Here is a 19,798-nt window from a genome sequence, read left to right as displayed (position 1 = left end):
GACTCACAGCTGTAATCGCTGCCAAAGGTAATTCTAACATTAATTAACTCAGGGGTGTGAATACTTACATAAATTATATATTTCTGTATTTCATTTTCTATAAATTTGCTAACATTTCTAAAAACATGTTTTCACTTTGTCAATTTGTCAACAAATAAGAAAGTGGGGTATTGTGTGTAGACGGGTGAGAAAAATATATCTAATCCATTTTTAATTCAGGCTGTAACACAAACAAATGTGGAATAAGGCACTGTATGCATTGATTTGATCCAGGTCTGAATGCTAGGAAAGGTACAGTTTGTAGAGTAGGCATATGGAGCTACAAAAGGCTCCACTCACATACTGTACCTCATCATGAGTCCCAGAGTCATGAAACTCATCATGACTCACCTTTTTCAATTATCTCACTTTCTTCAGTAGCTTCCACACCCTTTACTAAACGTGTTCCGATTGCACTCCAAACACGTAACATTTTCGAAGCGCTGTTGCGGAGAAACAAAGCAATCGTTGCAAGTTAAGAAGAAGAAAGGATTACATTGATTTAATTTAGCTGTTGATTGGCTAATTAATGATTTTCACAGATCAATTCTGTCTGCTTGTTAGAGTGGAAATAAACACTGCTGCTACTTCACTCTCCAACCAGGTGCAGGAATTGAAGCGGGGATTTGGCAACTCGGGAGGGCAGTGGAAGTTGATAAAAAAAACTTTCTTTAATGATATAACCCAGCTGTTCCAGTGTGGTGATGCTGATGGTTTCTATGGTTGTGGCTATTGAAATACAGCGAAATACAGCTATACATCTTAGTAAATTAGTAAACTTGGTCGCCTAAGAGATGTCGGCCTTCCGCACCTGTGGTGGAAAGTGACCGAGCTACAGCAGTTATTAGAACATTCCGAAAATCGGTCTTCTCACGAAAATGTATGTTTGACCACTCTATGGAAAGATGACTCACAAACACGGAGGTGTTCATTGTTTTGCGGAGTGTCACGGGACTTGTCTGAAGGTAACCTATATAAATGAATAGAAATGGCAACAAAAATAAGGGGTTAAATGTGTCCCAAAAATATATATATTTTCGGAGCTTTTTTGTATCTTCTAGAAATAGAGTGCCACGGAATGAGTCATAATACCCATAAAACCTAGCAGTCAAACAAGGAAATGGTTCCAATCATTTTTCCACCATTAATTTTTCTTCATAGGGGAATATAAACACTTAAAATAAGGACTTTGTTTTGTGTAGGCTTACCCTGGCGTGATGTTTTGAGAACCGTTTTTTAATACATTTGCAAAAATGTCTAAAAACCTGGTTCCACTTTGTCATTATGGGTTATTGTGTGTAGATTGCTGAGATTTTGTATTTTATTTAAACCATTTTAGAATAAGACTTAACATTAAAAAAATGTGGAAAAAGTCAAGATGTCTGAATACTTTCCGAAAGCACTGTATCAATATATTCACCTGCATTCATCCCCTAAAAAATGAAATGCTAATTAGCTGCTAATGTGGCTATCATAAAGAACTACAAATGCCATGATGATCTGGACGAGATTACCAAATCGAGGCAAAGGTAAGAATCTCTGGATTATGTTTGCTAAATTGAGTCATTCATAAACTGCCAACATTTCTTCAAATTGAAAATTCTGTGAACTATCTTATGCAAGTTTTAAATTGACACAATACCTGTTCACAAAGGTGTCTGCCAGAGATGACATGCAGGAGCTAGCAGGGATTTGTAGTCTTGTATGAAGTCTACTTTGATGCTAATTAGCATTTTCAAATCTGAGATTAAGTAGAGGCAAATATATTGATAAAAGACCCCTTGTCCGAGAGAGATTTACATGGTTATCAAAAAGTCTCGCCAGGGTAAGCCTACACGAATAACAGTCCTTATATTAAGTGTTTCTAAAATTTTCTATGGGAAAAATGTAATAGTGGAAAAACAATTGGAACCATTTCCCTGTTTTACCGCTAGGTTTTATGGGTATTACTACACCTCCACTGTGGGGCTCTATAGTGGTTTTAGAATGAACATTGAAGGAGCTTTTTATACATTTCAAAATGGCCTCCTATGCATTCAGGGACCAGTCATAATGGGAATACAAAACATAATGTGATTGGTGACCAATTTTATTGAGACAGAGTGACCAAAAGATTGTGGTTACATACAGTTGAAGTCGGAAGTTTACATACACTTAGGTTGGAATCATTAAAACTCGTTTTTCAACCACTCCACAAATTACTTGTTAACAAACTATAGTTTTGGCAAGTCGGTTAGGACATCTACTTTGTGCATGACACAAGTAATTTTTTCCAACAATTGTTTACAGACAGACTCTTTCACTTTAATTCACTGTATCACAACTCCAGTGGGTCAGAAGTTTACATACACTAAGTTGACTGTGCCTTTAAACAGCTTGGAAAATTCCAGATAATTATGTCATGGCTTTAGAAGCTTCTGATAGGCTAATTGACATAATTTGAATCAATTGGAGGTGTACCAGTGGATGTATTTCAAGGCCTACCTTCAAACTCAGTGCCTCTTTGCTTGACATCATGGGAAAATCAAAAGAAATCAGCCAAGACCTCAGAAAACAAATTGTAGACCTCCACAAGTCTGGTTCATCCTTGGGAGCAATTTGCAAACGCCTGAAGGTACCACGTTCATCTGTACAAATAATAGTATGCAAGTATAAACACCATGGGACCATGCAGCCGTCCTACCACTCAGGAAGGAGACGCGTTCTGTCTCCTAGAGATGAACATACTTTGGTGTGAAGTGCAAATCAATCCCAGAACAACAGCAAAGGACCTTGTGAAGCTGCTGGAGGAAACCGGTACAAAAGTATCTATATCCACAGTAAAACAAGTCCTATATCGACATAACCTGAAAGGCCACTCAGCAAGGAAGAAGCCACTGCTCCAAAATAGCCATAAAATGCCAGACTACGGTTTGCAACTGCACATGGAGACAAAGATTGTACTTTTTGGAGAAATGTCCTCTTGTCTGATGAAACAAAAATTGAACTGTTTGGCCATAATGACCATTGTTATGTTTGGAGGAAAAAGGGGGAGGCTTGCAAGCCGAAGAACACCATCCCAACCGTGAAGCACAGGGGTGGCAACATCATGTTGTGGGTGTGCTTTGCTGCAGGAGGGACAGTTGCACTACATAAAATAGATATCTTTATGAGAGAGGAAAATTATGTGGATATATTGAAGCAACATCTCAAGACATCCGTCAGGAAGTTCAATCTTGGCCGCAAATGGGTCTTCCAAATGGACAATGACCCCAAACATACTTCCAAAATTGTGGCAAAATGGCTTAAGGACAACAAAGTCAAGGTATTGGAGTGGCCATCACAAATCCCTGACCTCAATCCTATAGAAAATTTGTGGGCAGAACTGAAAAAGCATGTGCGAGCAAGGAGGCCTACAAACCTGACTCAGTTACACAGGCTCTGTCAGGAGGAATGGGACAAATTTACCCAACTTATTGTGGGAAGCTTGTGAAAGGCTACCCAATTTTTTTTTGACCCAAGTTAAACAATTTAAAGGCAATGCTACCAAATACTAATTGAGTGTATGTGAACTTTGACCCACTGGGAATGTGATGAAAGAAATAAAAGCTGAAATAAATCACTCTACTATTATTCTGACATTTCACATTATTAAAATAAAGTGGTGATCCTAACTGAACTAAGACGGGGAATTTTTACTTGTCAGGAATTGTGAAAAACTGGAGTTTAAATGTATTTGGCTAAGGTGTCTGTAAACTTTTGACTTCAACTGTATTAGTGATCAATAGACTAGTATATAGTTAGAATATTAGTCACACAGTTGAAAAACTTGAGTTGTTTTTTTTTTGTTGCTCAAACTAAGATGGCCGTATGTATAATGTCACTCACAGAGAAAGAAGACAAACTGCAATGAACAAGAAGTGCATGAAGCGTTCGTGACGTTTGTGCCGTCCTTCTTTTACCAAACTTTGCATCTGGACTGTTTTCAAGTAAATTTGTTTCTGTGGAAATTGTTAAAGTTGTCCTAATGCATGAAGTTGTATGGTTGGTTTGACTTTGCAATCAATCAAATGTAAAAAGGGCTTTATAAATACATCAGCAGATGTCACAAAGTGCTGTACAGAAACTCAGTATAAAACCCCAAACAGCAAGCAAATGCATATGTAGAAGCATTGGTTTTTGTTTGGCATACATTTAAAAGTAAAAAATCTGATCCTCAGCGTCAGTCTTCTATCCTGGAATTGCCCTGAACTAAATCAAGGGGCGCTTCACATAATTGTCCAGTAGGGGGCGCCACAAGAACGAGACAATTTCTAAATTAGGCAGCAGACTTTTTTCGGATCATTACTCAGTAGACTACTAACCTGCTGGGTGAAATCTCTTGCAAATATAATGGCAAAAATATATATAATTCCCTCGATCAATTAACCTAGAATTAAATGTGTTACTGTTTAGGAAATGTAGGCTTGTCGGAATGAAGAGCATATCAGATTGGAAAAGCTTCCATTTCATAACTTGAAAACCCATAGTAATTGGACAACAATTTAAAATTGGTTCATTTTATGGCTTTGGCCATGCTTCTTGGCTGTTTGATATTTAGGCCGAATTAATCATATTGCTTCATTTAGATGGTATAGCAATTGGATATTACATTTTTGTTTAAAGTGCAGTTTAGCTCAACGTGTAGCAAAAGCAAAACCATACTTGAATCAACATAATAATAACCAGTTTGCACAATTAATGTATTATTTAACTTTATTCATATTAATGTGTTACGCAAACTCGACCCTGTGTCTCACTCAATTTGTTCCCCCCGTCGACGAATGTTTAAACATTTTGGCAGTGCGTTTCCGGAACTCTCGTATTGGTTTTTTGTTGTTGTTTGTATTCCTGAAGGGGACCGATAGCATCGCTGTTCCTCAAGAAACTGATTAAAGAAATTTCAACCTGCATGTAACTGAACATTTATTGAAAATTGAATGTAAATTATTCAAGACATTTCACGCAGTGAATACGAAAGGTGAGCATATTTTTTTTCGGTTACATGCCTAATTTAATTGTGGGGGTTTTCATTGTGGGGACATTGGGTCGTGTTTTGGCTGTCTGTGTCAACTGGGCAATGAGAGCCTAGTGCACATCGCTGGTGTTCAGACTGCATTGCCATTGCGGTGAGCGCGTGTTATGAAACGCGTGGGTTTTCGTAACTACAGTCAGCGTGTTCCGGGGGGGGGGGGGTTAAAGCATTGGTAATGGAGGTTGGTTTATTGTTGCAATTCTACAACAGACAAAATAACAATTAACTTCCAATAGTGAGTTATAATAATTATGGCATACTAAAAGTGAGATCTGAAATTCAAAACTAGTTTAACCTGTGGGTTTGGCGGTGTTGTTTTGATGTGACACAAGAACGTTTATAACTTATGTTATATTGTGTACATTTTGTTTAGGTAATTTAGTCTATCTGCCTCAACATCTTACCTCCAGTTTTTTTGTTGAATAACCATATTTTGCGAGAATAAGAATTGGGATTTAGTCCTACCAGAGATTCAACTATCTAAATGTGGTGTTAATGGGATTGAAAGGTGTGTTGTGCTGAGTGATTAGGCTCTTTGCCCTGCCCTGATCCCCCTGGTTTTAACAGTTATTTTGTTGAAAGGAATTTCAGTACATTTGCTTAATCTCCCTTTTTAGATCATGTATCTAATGAACTCTATCTACCAGTCCCAGATGTATTTGAAAGTAATTGAAATACCCTAAATAGTATTTGAACCCAAGTCTGTCCCAGGCACAACATTGCGTGTTCTGTGAAGAAGAAACCGTCTGTCTTTTTAATCCATCACACTTGTTCTTTCTCCTTTGCTCTTGTAATTTTTTTTTTTTGGGGGGGGGGGGGGGGGGGGGATCAATTTGTGTTCAAGCTGCCACATCAGCTCCATGTCCATTGTCATGTTGACCAGCCATGATGATTTCTGCGGCAGTTGATTCCTTTACCTTTAATCAACCACCCCATTAGCTTTGTGGTTGCCGGAAGTGTCTTTTCTTACCCCACTTGGTGCATGTTGAAAAGTCTTAACCACACAAGAGAACGATGTGCTCAGAGTATGTCTATACCCTCTGGCTTTTCTCACCTCAGTTCAACACACGGATGTGATCTGTCGGGAACATTTTTAAAAGGCCCTCTCCTTTTAGAGCGTCCGAAGGGTGGCTGCTGCCGGCGCTCGCTCACTCACTCTGTTCCTGCTAACAAGCACAGCGGGAGACCGCGGGCGAGGGAGGGTGACATGACACCTAGCCCAACTGTCTCTCCTACGCACTCGCCTCACTCCCTGTCTGCCCGAAAAGAGGAGCAGCACTCCTCCTCCTGTTTATCTCAACCCTCCCCAAGCTTATAACTCTGTCCCTTCCTTGTCTCCTCTTAATCATGAGGTTTGTGCACTGTCCCCTCCCTCGTACACCCAACAGGCTAAGTCCCTGATACAGGTGTAAAGACACATGTAGAAATATACACTAAATGGCTCTAGAGCTGCACCATCTCTGCTCTTCTTGCTGAACCCCATCCACCCTAGCTCCATTATTTATGTCCAAATGGTCTGTACGTACTAGACCGAGTGGAGGGGCATCTTTCCGCCTGGGTAAAGGCTTCTCTGAAGAGTAAGTAGAGGTCAAAAAGAGAGCCCAGCAGAACAGATATAGGCATATCACTCACATGGCCTATATGAGATCCCAGCAGGCAGTCCATAGACTGGGATCACCATGATTCTTGTACTTGGAATGTTCTGGTTTATGTAATTGAGTAGCTGCCAGTAAGACTGGGATTTTATAACACTTACCTGTTTTGTGTGTATGTTCAAGGTCAAATTTGTCCATGTTTTCCATTTCCTGAAAATGTTCACTTTTGGAGAAAGGTTCTCTTTTGACCGCGATGCTTTGTTGATTGATTCATTTTCCAACAAATACATTTTTATAGTGACCATTTTTTTGTTTTAGTTTTTCAATTACTAGTCACTAGCTAATTCACTCAGGATATTGTTAAATGCATGTTTTAAGTCATTTGATTGGCTAACTGTTCTAAGATCCACGCCAGTTGACCGCCGAGTCCGTTGAAGAGCTCTTTTGGAGCGCTTTCTGAAACCAAATAAATAAGACCAAAAAGCCTGTTTCTTGATGGAACAGTCGGAAATATTTAGAGGCTAAGGTCATTGATATAATAGCCTGTCGTTCTGGCACTTTTCAGGCTGCGGATTTCAATGTTTTTAGGTCCGTCTCTCTATCTCTGTAACTCCTCAACATTCACAACTTAAAAACAACTTAAGATATTTGTTTTTACTTCGTTGTGTGTTTGTGTGTGTTTGTGCGTTGAATAGAAGATGGGAAGGGGTTGTGCATGTGTGTATGCCTATCTCTTTTGGTACGTGTGGGTCGCTGGATATGGTGTCCGTCTGTCTGCTGAGTGTATATAAGCAGTCTGTTTGAATGGTAAGGGAAGGTAGGGTGTCTGTCCGAATCTAGGCGACAGCACCACTGTTGATGATGTACCAGTGAGCAGGGGATTGTTCAACAGAAACCCTGTTTGTCCCCACCAACCCACACAGGGATATGCGATCCCCCTCCCAGACCACTCCTTTTAGTTCTCCTTCCTTACCGAATCTGTCTGTTGTGTCCAAGGGACCCTTTGCTAAAACCTGGATTGGATGGTACTTCTTCTCTTCTTTTTTTTCACATCCACTATAGTTTATTGGTGTAGAGAAGATAGTCATGTTGTACAACCTATTTTAAAAAATAATTACACAATAGAATTGTGTGGCCTTACATATCCCTGGAGTTTGGTGACGTGTGTCTGTTCCTCAGGTACGTGGGAGGGGATTAGGCTTCCTGTTTTAGAAAATCCTCTGTTGGCATTGGGTTTATCTCCTAAAAATACCTTGGGGACCCGGGGTCAGCATTGTTCACCGCAGCGGGTCACAAACGGAGAAGCTTTTAATAGAGTCATCAGGGAGCTATTTTCAATCTGCCCCCGTCTGCCTGCCTCGCCACTAGGCTGAATGTAAGCTAATGATCTATCTGGGTACTAGAACTGGCACGACAAACGGAATATTATTGACACCGATCGCAGGCGTTTTGCTGATATCGTTCATTACGATAAGTAGCCTATAATAGAGAAATGTGACGTTTGAAATGAAATGTTTGCTAACATGGGTGATTTGTTAATGGGACAATTGATGACCACAACCATCAAACTACTATTAGTAATAGTTTAAAAGATAAAACTGTGGTGCACATTAAAGACCTGCTCCGGTACTTTGGCAACTACCAAGTATTTTTTTTAAACATCTTGCTTTGGGGCTGGATGTGTCAATATGTAGTTCATACCTGCATAATCTATGAACAGAATTACTGTCTTACCTTAATTAGCCACAACATTTGAAAGTGACTGTTTTTCTGGAAGCCCTGCGGAGCCTTTTCTCCCACGTGGGCCAGCCCCCTAGCATTTCGAGTTCTAGCGAATGAGCTTCAGCCCGTCGCCATTTTAGTGATCGCTAGCAAGGTGCACACAGCAGAGCGAGAGAGAGCGCAATGACGTGGTGCACATATCTGCACATGTGACGTGTTCCGCAATTTCCTGGGACCACTTTTGGCCCATGAGGGCTACTTTCAGACCTTCTGGCTAAAGAATATACAAAAGTACCAGATCATCTCTTTAACGTTATAAACACACGTGACTCGACACCTGGATGTGGTCTTATGTAACAACATTTTGAAATGGTGTTTTTTACATTATGAAAGTAGCGACTCGGAGCTACAAATTGGTATATCATACACTGCATTTGTAGAACAATGGGAAAGTAATCCTGCTTCGAAAGTTGATCAACTTGTAAACTCACTTTTGAGAAAATCACCTTTGAATGTTTTGCTATCTAGTGAAGAGCTCTTCTTTGTCTATGCCCATTCAGCATCGTTCACACCCTCACCCTAAGCTTTAGCCCCACCTATCTCGTTTCGCTCTCTCGAAGCACACACACTTGACGCTCTGTCCGATGATTGATTTGTTTACGTCTGGATAACATGAAAACAGCCTAACAAGCTCTGCTGGCAACAATTTCATTACGCTTGTTTGCAGACATTGACTGACACCGGCCATATTCAATGGGTGTTGTACACACGTCTCGTAACTTTAGCTAACGAGCCAGCCAACCAACGTTAACTAGTTAAACAATAAACAGTGCCAACAATGCCACAGTGCTGAGAGCAAACTAACCATGTTCAATGTTAGCTAGATAACATTAGGCTCTTATTAGAACAGCACACGACTCTGGGTAAAGAATGATAACGTCAGCTAGGGAGCCAGCCAGCTAAGGTTAGCTAGCTAGCGAACAGTACGCTAGCTTGAAATGAAACCACTTTCTGTCAAAATTTGTCTAGCGTTACATGTTTATTTTAAATGTATACATCATTGTGCATGGACACATCTTCAAGTCAGGAATGGCATGCCACGGTTTCTCTAAGTTTGAAGATGTAATCCAGAGACCGGTGTTTCCGCCATCTCTTTAGCGATCATACACTAATTCCAATGATATCAAACCGTGAGCCACACTTATGCAGCTCCACTACACTGTTTTTTTAAAAGCCGTGTTCGACAGGATTACCAACACAGACTGATGAGCTTCTATGGCAAACCAATCCAAACTCCTCTCTCGGCATGTCCAGCCCACTCATTATCTCAGCCAATCATGGCTAGTGGGAAGGTTGCTCACTTTCTGTGGCTTAACTAACAAGGCTCGTAATTTAACAATTGTATTCGTATTTACAGATGGCCTACGAGTTTGTTATTAAGGCACATGAAAGTTCACATGTTCAAGAAGGCATTTCTGCCCCAAAAAACTAATTTTGATATAAAAAAAAAACCCCACTTACGTTCAAACTGCTCCCCTGTGAAGTAGTAACTTGCGACATACGCCTAGTTTTCTGAATCGGGTCACATGTTCTATTGATCATTATCACATAAATTCAGACAGTTTATTGTTATGGATTTTTGTCCGTATCGGCCAGCTCTACTGGCTATTATGTGTATTTGGGGGCGGTTGTTAAAGAATCTATTTACGTTATGAACCACCAAAGCAAAACAATTGTTTTATGACAATGCTTTGTTTTTGTTTTCTCTCTGTAGGTAGTTTAGTCTTACCAAACATGCCTTTTTTGTTATACAAACAAATTGATCAGATTGATCAGCTTAAGTTGAGTAATTTTTTCAATGTTTACTTAGTGATGAAATGGCAGAGGTTACTGATACAAAGAGTTTGAGAGGTACAGCACATTGTAGACCGACTCTATCAAAGGGACAGACTCGCATCCATATTTAGCTATACATCAGAAGGGCTGCACTGCCCACTTCCCCCTATGTGTCCCTTTTGATGCATGCCCTTTAGGTGTTCATCAAAGTGCCTGACTGAGGCTCTGTGCCCTGGGAGACAGACAGGTCTCAGGACATCAGAGGGGGACTTCCCACTGTGCCCTGGACTGTATACTGTACTGTAGTCGGGAACTAGGCCCATTTCAATGTTCACTACTGGATTTCCTTTTTGTGTTTTTATAAGGACAAGCAGGAACAGGGCATTCAACCTACGCTGACGTGCATGCCGAACTGTGTGTGCATCTTTGTTTAAGCATATCTCATAAAACTTTACTTGTAAATAACAGCGGCATTAGCCAGCTCTTATGTAAGTCAGCTTATGCAAGCAGCTGTCTTTCGTTTCAGTGGCCTCCTTAAGCATTCCCCCCCCCCCCTTCACTTTCTTGCCTTCGCAGATGAAAAAATGCCTTTCACTCCCTCTCTTTCTCTTTTGGTGGAAGAGAGTTGCAACCATTGTGTTGAAGTGGCTTAGGCAACACGACACGTACAAAATTAACTCGACAAACCCTGGCCCCCCCCCCCACCCCCCGACCACCACCACCCTAAGGGACATGGTAGACACACAGAGGTGTGTGACATCTCACGTTTTGTGTGTGTGTGGCCTTTATCTCAACGTGTGTGTTTATTTGTGTGAGGAAGTGACGAAGAAACTGTAGCGAGATTCTATGGCTGTGACAATACCAGTATCTCAATTTTTTTTTCTCCCCCAAGGCGAAAATGAAAACATGAGGCAGATCAAACTCTTTGGTCCTTTTTAAAAACATGCATTTGTAAAATATTGTGTGCTATAGCTTGTAAAATACACTGAGCGTACAAAACAGCAGGAACACCTGCTCTTTCCATTACAGACTGACCAGGTGAATCCAGGTGAAAGCTAGGATCCCTTATTGATGTCACTTGTTGATGCCACTAAAAACAGTGTAGATGAAAGGGAGGAGACATGTTAAGCTTATAGAAATTGAAACCTGCATGGTGTATGTGTGCCATTCAGAGGGTGAATGGGCAAGACAAAATATTTAAGTGCCTTTGAACGGAGTATGGAAGTAGGTGCCAGGTGCACTGTTTTGAGTGTGTCAAGAACTGCAATGCTGCTGGGTTTTTTAACGCTGAACAGTTCCCGTGTGTATCATGAATGGTCCACTGCCCAAAGGACATCTAGCAAACTTGACACAACTGTGGAATACTTTTGACACCTTGTAGAGTCCATGCCCCGACTAATTGATGCTGTTCTAAGGGCAGCCCTATGCGACACCTCTCGCTTCCTGTTTCCAGCCTGGTGGCCTTGTCCCCCATGACCTTCAGTCCGGCTGTTTGGCTCTGTCCTGAGGGTGCTGCGGTCTTGTCTGGACTCTGGTGCTGTCCTGAGGGTGCTGGGGGCTGGGCTCGTATCCTTCTGACCATGTCTGTGGTGTCCCTTGACCCTGCGTTACCTCATCTAGAATCTAGATGATGTTGGGTGGCCCTATTTTAGCAGGGTTTAGTCTATGTACTCCCCTCCCTCGTTTGTCATGTGGGTTTTGAGGACACGAGACAACCAGACCTCAACCCCTCCCCCGACCCGTCCCAGGTGGTCTCCATTGCTGCCGGGGATTCATTCAGGAGGAGGATACAATGCATGTTTGAAATGTCATAACTCCTTAGATTAGATTAACTTTATTACTTTATTATCCCACCAGGGGGAAATTTGTTTGGTCATGTGCTTAAAAGACAAACACAGAATGGTACACAATAAAATTGATATGAAAAGTGCAATCCCTTCAAACCAATCAATAGTCTTTGCTACGTCTTTCCATTATACAGCCTAATGGCTGAAAGTCCCTGTATCTATTTGTTTCTTTTCAATAAGTATTTCCCCCCCCAGTCAGGCTGCGGCTGCTTTGGGTTCATTTAAGAGGAAGTCGGTACTGTCCTTTTTAGAATTATCCTTCCGTAGAATGTTTGTCATGTTTTTGGAGTATGAGATTTGTGTACTGGCTGTTGGCCGACTCTTGGCCTATGCCATTTATCTTGCCCGCTGTTTTTATGTGTTGCTGCAGTTTGGTCTTGCACATAACAGGCCAAATGATAGGACACTCTCCAGGACAGATTTGTAAAACATCTGCAAGATATGGCGATCAACATTGCAATAGATCAGTTTAGGCTTGGGCGGTATCCAGATTGTAATGCCATCATAACGACCTTGTGCTATAGCGGGATATTTGGTAATACTGACACTGAACACAACGGGCGCTATTTTCAAACCCCACTGAGCTTTTGTAATCTGAAGGTTAGCATTGCTAACAAGTACACGGAGAGTCCCCATAGAGAATGCTAACGAGGCTCTGGCCTAAAAATGCTACTCAGTTTTCTGCATGCACAAAACAAACATTTGACAGCAAGGCTCTTGATCCTGAAGGGGATTCTCTGCTGTTAACAAGCAAAGCTGGATTTTGGAAGAAGCTAACCACTTAGCTAGATAGCTAACAAGCTACTAAATTAGCAAACCAATTGTGCAACTGCAGAACATTTAGCACATTTTAAACAGTTAATATTTATAAGAAATCTACCTGTCAAACATTTAGTTGTGAATTCCATACGGTAACTAGATCACCTGGTGCGAGCTGCACAACAGTGAGTTACTCACAAGTCTCCTGTCTCATTGTGTGCTTGAAAACAAACGCCACATGACTGGGCACTACCAGTAAGCTTCATAATGAAAAATTGTGACATGTAAAATGAAGACAGCGATCTACTTTATCTTCCACCGTATTGCACAAGTTGACTACAGGTATTTACTTAAAAAGTAGATGCAAATATTCAAATTTATTTATAAAAGCTTGACAGTATTGAAAACCATTCTGTGTTTTTTTTTGTGTTTTTTTTCAAAATACCCCGGTATACAGTATAATGCCCAAACCTTGTTCAGGTTGTGCAAAAATAACATTCTCTGTTGTTGTGTTTTCTTTGAATTTCAGTTTCTCAATTCCCAGGTATGTGGTCACTCCATTGACTGGTTTCCCCCGTTGATCTTCGTGAGGGGTAGTGCAGTTTTTTTCCCCCCATACTCTACATGGAGAAAGAGACACTTATATTATACACTTGCCATATATTTCTATACAATCGTTTCACAAACCAAGGTCATGTACCGGTGAATAGGGCTTGTTGTGTCTCTTGTCTGAAAAGGCAGCTCCTCTCCCTGTACAATTGAAACAGTGACCCGACCCCTTCCTGGGAAGCTAACAAGGTCATTGTTAACCTTCCAATTAGCTTGCTCTTTTGTTACGGATAATTCCTCCATTGCTATCCTCTTCCCACCAACCATAATTTTCTTCCTTGAATTCAAGTCTCTATAGCTGGAAGTTGTGTTCTATGAGCTACTTAGCATCTGTGTTTCAGAAAGTTCCTTAAAAGCTCTTTGCTCACGGTTGTGTCGGCTAACCTGACATTGAAGCTGGGTTGGATCACGATGATATGCACTGCATTGGCACAGAAAAAGGCTGTGAGTGATGTGAATTTAATTTCACCAAGCTGAGTGATGAGCTCGAAAATGCATCATGAGAGCTTTGCCTCTCAGGAATAGGCTGCTGCCAGCGTCTTTCATTCTGCTGTTTGACTCTTCCCAGGGATCCACAACTCTGACAAGTCTTCCCTCTAGTCTGTTTGTGTTTTACATCTTTTGTGTGTGTGTGTGTGTCCGGGCTGCTTCTTTGTCTACAGTATTTCTTTGACAAAACAGCAGCACGATTCATCAGTGAAAACCCCACAGGAGGAGTTGTGTGGAAAGGAAGAAAGATGAGGGTTTCTTTCCCTCTATAGTTGTTTTTATCAAAAGGAGCCTAAAGCAAAATCTGCTAGCCTGATTGCCAGGCCTGTATGCTTTAGCTAAGTCCTAAATGAAAAACATTTGTTGATGCTAGCCATTAGGATAGCCTATGTGATCTGGCTTGACAACAAATACAACAGAGTTGGCTAAATCACAAATAGGTTTTTGACTAACTGTAACCCAAGTTAGTGCAATGTTTCTCATCCAGGCCCTCTGGTATCATTAAGATGTCAATTGAAGACTAACTCCTGCACTATAGTGTACACCTGGGGTCTATAACAGATCGATCGTGAGCTACCAGCCCACCTATGAGTAGCTCGCCAAACAAATCGGAAAGTACATTCAATTTTAGCCTTCAGAACCGTAGCTAATACGGCACATACCTCACTCGCTGGATGCACAATTAAAGGGGAATTTAGTTCCTCTATGAACAATTATAATTTTGAGTGAAACCCCCTCCCCCCCCCAAAAAAAAATCTAAAAGTGAGAATATCATTTGGGAAAATATCAACCAGAATTTGGGGGAAAAGATCACATTTTACAGGGCCCCCTTTAGAGTTGTTTATGAACCATTATTTTTAACATGTGTATTGGCAGAAAATGTAGGGCACTACTTTCTCTTGGACGCTAAGGACCTGGGGAAGAGTTGCAGGGGAGTGGTGAAGAGCAGAATATTCCTAATTGAAAGCTAAAAACAAATGACTAGCTCTCATGCTAGAAAAGGTTGGATATCCCTGGTATACACAGTGTACATGGATAAACATAGGGCCCTATAAAATCTGGAATAAAGACATTTATAACAGAATTCAACAATATAAAAAATATGTAGAAAAAAAGGAATAAGGGAAGCGCTGCTAAGGTACACAATAGTAGATTTTGGTAGACAGAAGGTGCTCTTTGGTAAAAGGGGTAAATTGGTCATCAAAAAGAGGCGGACCAAGGCAAGGCACTCTTCATATAATGAATTAAAATCCCATTATCTGTATGGCATGTTCAATGGAAACAAAGTTGAACCATTTTTTACTTTGTTTCTGTTGAATATAAAAATATGCATTGAACTTAATAGGACATTTTTATTAAATCATTGAGCTTATTAGAAAATGTAATTGTTTTCCCAAGAGAATCATAAGACATGAACAAAATGTGTTTTGTATTTTCATGCAACTTTCTGTAACTGCACAGGAATAGCCCTGTCTCTGTGTATGTGGGCGGCGCACACGCAGGTCTACACTTTGTGTAGCTGGTAGCGATTATGCTAATAGTAACCTTCTGGTAGAGATGGAAAGGCTTTCCCAGAAATATTCTCAATGAAATGTTAACTACAAAGTAGCTGGCAGAATGAAATCATGATTATTTGCATCAATCCAGTGGCCATTTGTTTTGCAAACTTTGCAATCACACGAGCGCTACGGCAACACCGGGTGACTACACCCAAAAATGGAAAATTCTTCCATTTTTCCCAGACTTAAAAAATGGTCTCCTGATGTGGTTTAAACATTATTGCGGACTTAGAAAAACAACAAAATTGGATGTTCTATATAAAAAAATAAGTGTGATTTAAGAGCCCTATAAAAACAGTACACCCTTTAATGTAACTGGGGTTGTATTGTATGTATCCCAGTGTTTCTGTGAGGTAGGAAAGCCCTTAGACATGATTGGACTCACTGTGTCTACAGGTCTGGTCCTGTCAGTAAACAGTGTATCGTAATCCAACCCTGACACATTGTTAGCGTTGGCATATACTTCTAGCTCTGCCTCTCTCTGCTGCCCAGTTATGCAAAGACTGTTAATTGCATTACATCACAAGGAGTGATGTATTGTTTTTCCATTACATAATGCCAAGTCAGTGTAGTTTAAGATGAGGACAGTTTTTTTTATTTTTTTTTGTATGTTTGGCCTTATTTCTATTACAGCATATTGGATGACTCATTCATATTCCATTCACCCAGCTCAATGTAACAGTGATAGGTTTAGGCTACTATATGATACTCAAATTTTCCCTATACCCATCATGAGGTTTCAACAACCAAGCCTATGAATGAAAGTTTACAATGTAGGTGGAAACAGGTGGAGACATATTTCAGGCGACAGACCGTGACACATGGACAGACAGTGACATTCAATACCACCTTACATACTCTTGCCTGCATCTAGCTTGTTATAGGGTGTAATCATTAGTCCAACAGTTGCAAACAAGAGTTTCTATTGGACAAATTCAGATGTTTATCCACGTTTTTGTTCTGTTTTGCGTCCATCTAAACTTTTTTTCAACAGAATCGGCGGAATGAATACACCCCTGATCACGCGTAGACACAGTTCACTTTCATAGCAACAACGTTATTCTATTGGTCTGTTTGTCGTTCTGTGCGAGGAAAAAAATAGCCTATTCCAAACAGACTCTGAGACAGTTGTGGGGTGATATCCCAAAAGAATACAACCAGTAGGCCAATACGCTATAAAAAGCAATGAGTCTTATGCATCGGATCAGAACGTTTAGCTTAAAATGTTGATATACTATTTCTTCACATTATAAGCGCAGTAATGCATACAAGGCAGTAAGCTATGCGCAAATGTTTGTCCCACAATGCAATTAGCGGGAAACACTGTTGTAAAAAGTGGTTTCTTGTGACAGAGATTAAAATATCTGTTAAAAATGTTGAGGGGATATGTATAGATGCAACAACTAGCATAGGTTGCTAATATGACTGGGAGTGTGCCTTTGGCTACTAGACAATGAAAGATAGTTGATTTGAAAACCAATAGAACCAGAGAGAAATAGGTTACTGGTTTTAATGTCATATGGAAGTCTCTTTATAAAATTGCCTTTATGTTTCCATGGATTTTAATTTGACGCAAGGTAAGACATGCCTCGTAATGTAAAACTTTTAGGTTTCAAACAATTAAGTATGTGTTTTCAAAATACGTACTGCCTCCAGCTCATTGTAAAGTGGTGTGTGTGACGCGCTGAAGCCTGCCTACCGTTGCCTATATGCACTTGAATAGCTAATGGGAAGCGCGCTTCAATTACCTGTTGAAATTAAAATGGTAGCTATTTTTAATCGTGGCCTTAAACAGTTAACACGCGGTTGCGCTTAGAATTGTTACGCAATGATTATAAAAGCACGCTTCATTCCAGCAGCAACAAATGAGCAGTTTGAGAAGCTCTGGCAACAGCTCTCTTGCGCCATCTGACATATTTTCCGTTTACAAGCCGTTTAAGCATGACCGGTCAAGTGTATTTCCATTGACTGGTATTTCCATCAATGACTAGGCAAAAAAATATATAGATATTTTACAAAATTATTTTCTTTCTTCTCCCGGACAATTGGCCGGCTCCCTGGTGTGTGTGTGCTTTGAATAGTGCAGTGTTGCCAACAAAGTAGCCATTGGCTGTCCTAAAAGTCGCTAAATGACGCCATCGTCTAATTTGCATAATTGACCATGTAATTGTGATGGACGCTGTAGGTCGTGAGAGAGACAAAAAATGAGTAAAAAACACCCTAAATATGCTTAGAACTACAAATGAACTTTAGGCATTCTTTTTAAAAATGTTATGTCACAATTCCAACGCTCCTCCTTTATCCAGGCTTGAGACCGGCAAAAGTGACCCAAAAGAGACACTCTGGCGGAGTTACTTAGTTTAGTTTTCTTAATTTGGTTTGATTTTTAACCTTATGGGTCCACTTAGGAGCCTACAACAAGCAACAGTAAAACATGAACATTTTTAACCATAACATATTTTTTTTTCTTTTTTTTTGTATACAATCTAAATGGACCAAAAAAAGACAATAGAAAAAAACTGTCAATGGCAATGTGAGAAAATTATGGTAACTAGTCTGGCCCTAATTCAGGTTAAAAAAAAATGTAAGTAAGCCAGGGTGGGATAAGCCAGCGGCGGCTTGCGCATACGCAATTAATTTGCAGTCTGGACGCGGAGGTGTGAACATCTCCTGCTCTGACTGCAGCTGGGAGGGATTGCTGCGTGAGGGCTTTGGGACGGGGGTGGGGCCCACAGCAGCACCTGCTGCTTGTTGAGAATAGTAAGAACGATAGTGCTTTCATGTCAGTCTCCAATAACACCAGAAAAAGTCACTAGATTTGTCACTAGTCGCTATTTTGAAAATGTGTTGCTAGAGGGGTCTGAATACTCGCTAAATATAGCAACAAAGTCGTTAAGTTGGCAACACTGAATAAGTGGAAGGGAAGGAGGGGTCCTCTGCACCTTTTTGAATTTATCTAGGCAAGTCCGTTAACCTCTCTAGGGTAACCTCTCTGGCCAACATCCAGAGAGTTTGCAGAGCGCCAAATACAGAAATACTCGTTTTAAAAATTCAGAAAATATACAACTATTTTACATAGGTTTAAAGATGAACTTCTTGTGAATCCAACCACTGTGTCAGATTTCAAAAATGCTTTACGGCGACAGCATACCTTACAATTATTTGAGAACATAGCCCAGCAGACAAATCATTACAAACAGTAACCAGCCAAGTAGAAGAGTAACACAAGTCAGAAATAGAGAGAGAATTAATCACTTACCTTTGATCTTCATATGTTTGCACTCAGAAGACATTCATTTATTCAATAAATGTTCCTTTTGTTTGATAAAGTCTCTCTTTATATCCAAAAACCTCATTTTCTTTCGTGTTTTCTTCAGTAATCCACAGGCTCAAACACAATCACAACAGGCAGACAAAAAATCCTATTTGTATTTGTAAAGTTCATAGAAACATGTCAAACGATGTTAATATTCAATCCTCAGGTTGTTTTTAGCCTAAATAATTGATAATATTTCAACCGGACAATAACGTTGTTAATATAAAAGGTAAACAAGAAAGGCACTCTCAGCCGCGCGCATGAAAAAGCTCTGACACGGCAGGGTCCACTCATTCAGACTGCTCTTACTCCCTCATTTTTCAGAATACAAGCCTGAAACCATTTCTAAAGACTTGACATCTAGTGGAAGGCATAGGAACTGCAATTTGAGTCCTAAGTCAATGGATACTGTAATGGCATTGAATAGAAAACTACAACAAACAAAAAATTCTACTTCCTGAATGGATTTTTCTCAGGTCTTTCCCTGCGAAATCAGTTCTGTTATATTCACAGACATTATTTTAACAGTTTTGGAAACTTTAGTGTGTTTTCTATCCAAATCTACTAATTATATGCATGTCCTATCTTCTGGGCCTGAGTAGAAGGCAGTTTAATGTGGGCATGCTTTTCATCCAAAATTGCAAATGTTGCCCCCTACCCTACAGAAGTTAAGAACAAATGCATTATTTACAGTGACAGCCTACCAAGAGGCAAAAGGCCTCCTGTGGGGATAGGGCTGGGATAAAAAAAATATGTAGGACAGAACACATGACGAGACACCACAACACTATATAAAGAGAGACCTAAGATTACAACATAGCATGGTAGCAGCACAAACAGTTCAAACATTGTTAGACACAGACAACAAAGAGCAAAAAAGGTAGAGACAATACATCACGCAAAATACTCCCAAGTGTCAGTAAGAGTGTCCATGATTTGAGTCTCTGACTGAAGAGATGGAGATAAAACTATCC

General features: G+C 40.3%; 1 protein-coding gene across 2 annotated transcripts in view; it reads left to right on the top strand.

Annotated features, from left to right (window-relative positions):
* Positions 1 to 644: 644 nt before the first annotated feature.
* The window catches only part of LOC110532095 (helicase ARIP4), a 70,026-nt gene continuing 50,872 nt past the window's right edge, over positions 645 to 19,798 (top strand). Inside the window, exons 1-2 of one of the 2 annotated variants that reach the window (XM_036988008.1) lie at positions 645 to 1,004; positions 3,909 to 5,038. The gene's annotated coding sequence lies outside the window, so the exon portion shown is untranslated. The remainder of the gene's footprint in view (positions 1,005 to 3,908; positions 5,039 to 19,798) is intronic. The other variant, XM_036988009.1, reaches the window with a different exon arrangement.

The sequence above is a fragment of the Oncorhynchus mykiss genome, chromosome 9 (genome assembly GCF_013265735.2).
Source record: "Oncorhynchus mykiss isolate Arlee chromosome 9, USDA_OmykA_1.1, whole genome shotgun sequence".
Lineage (NCBI taxonomy): Eukaryota > Metazoa > Chordata > Actinopteri > Salmoniformes > Salmonidae > Oncorhynchus > Oncorhynchus mykiss.
The sequence above is the reverse complement of the archived record's forward strand: the minus strand, read 5'-3'. Positions and strand labels throughout refer to the sequence as shown.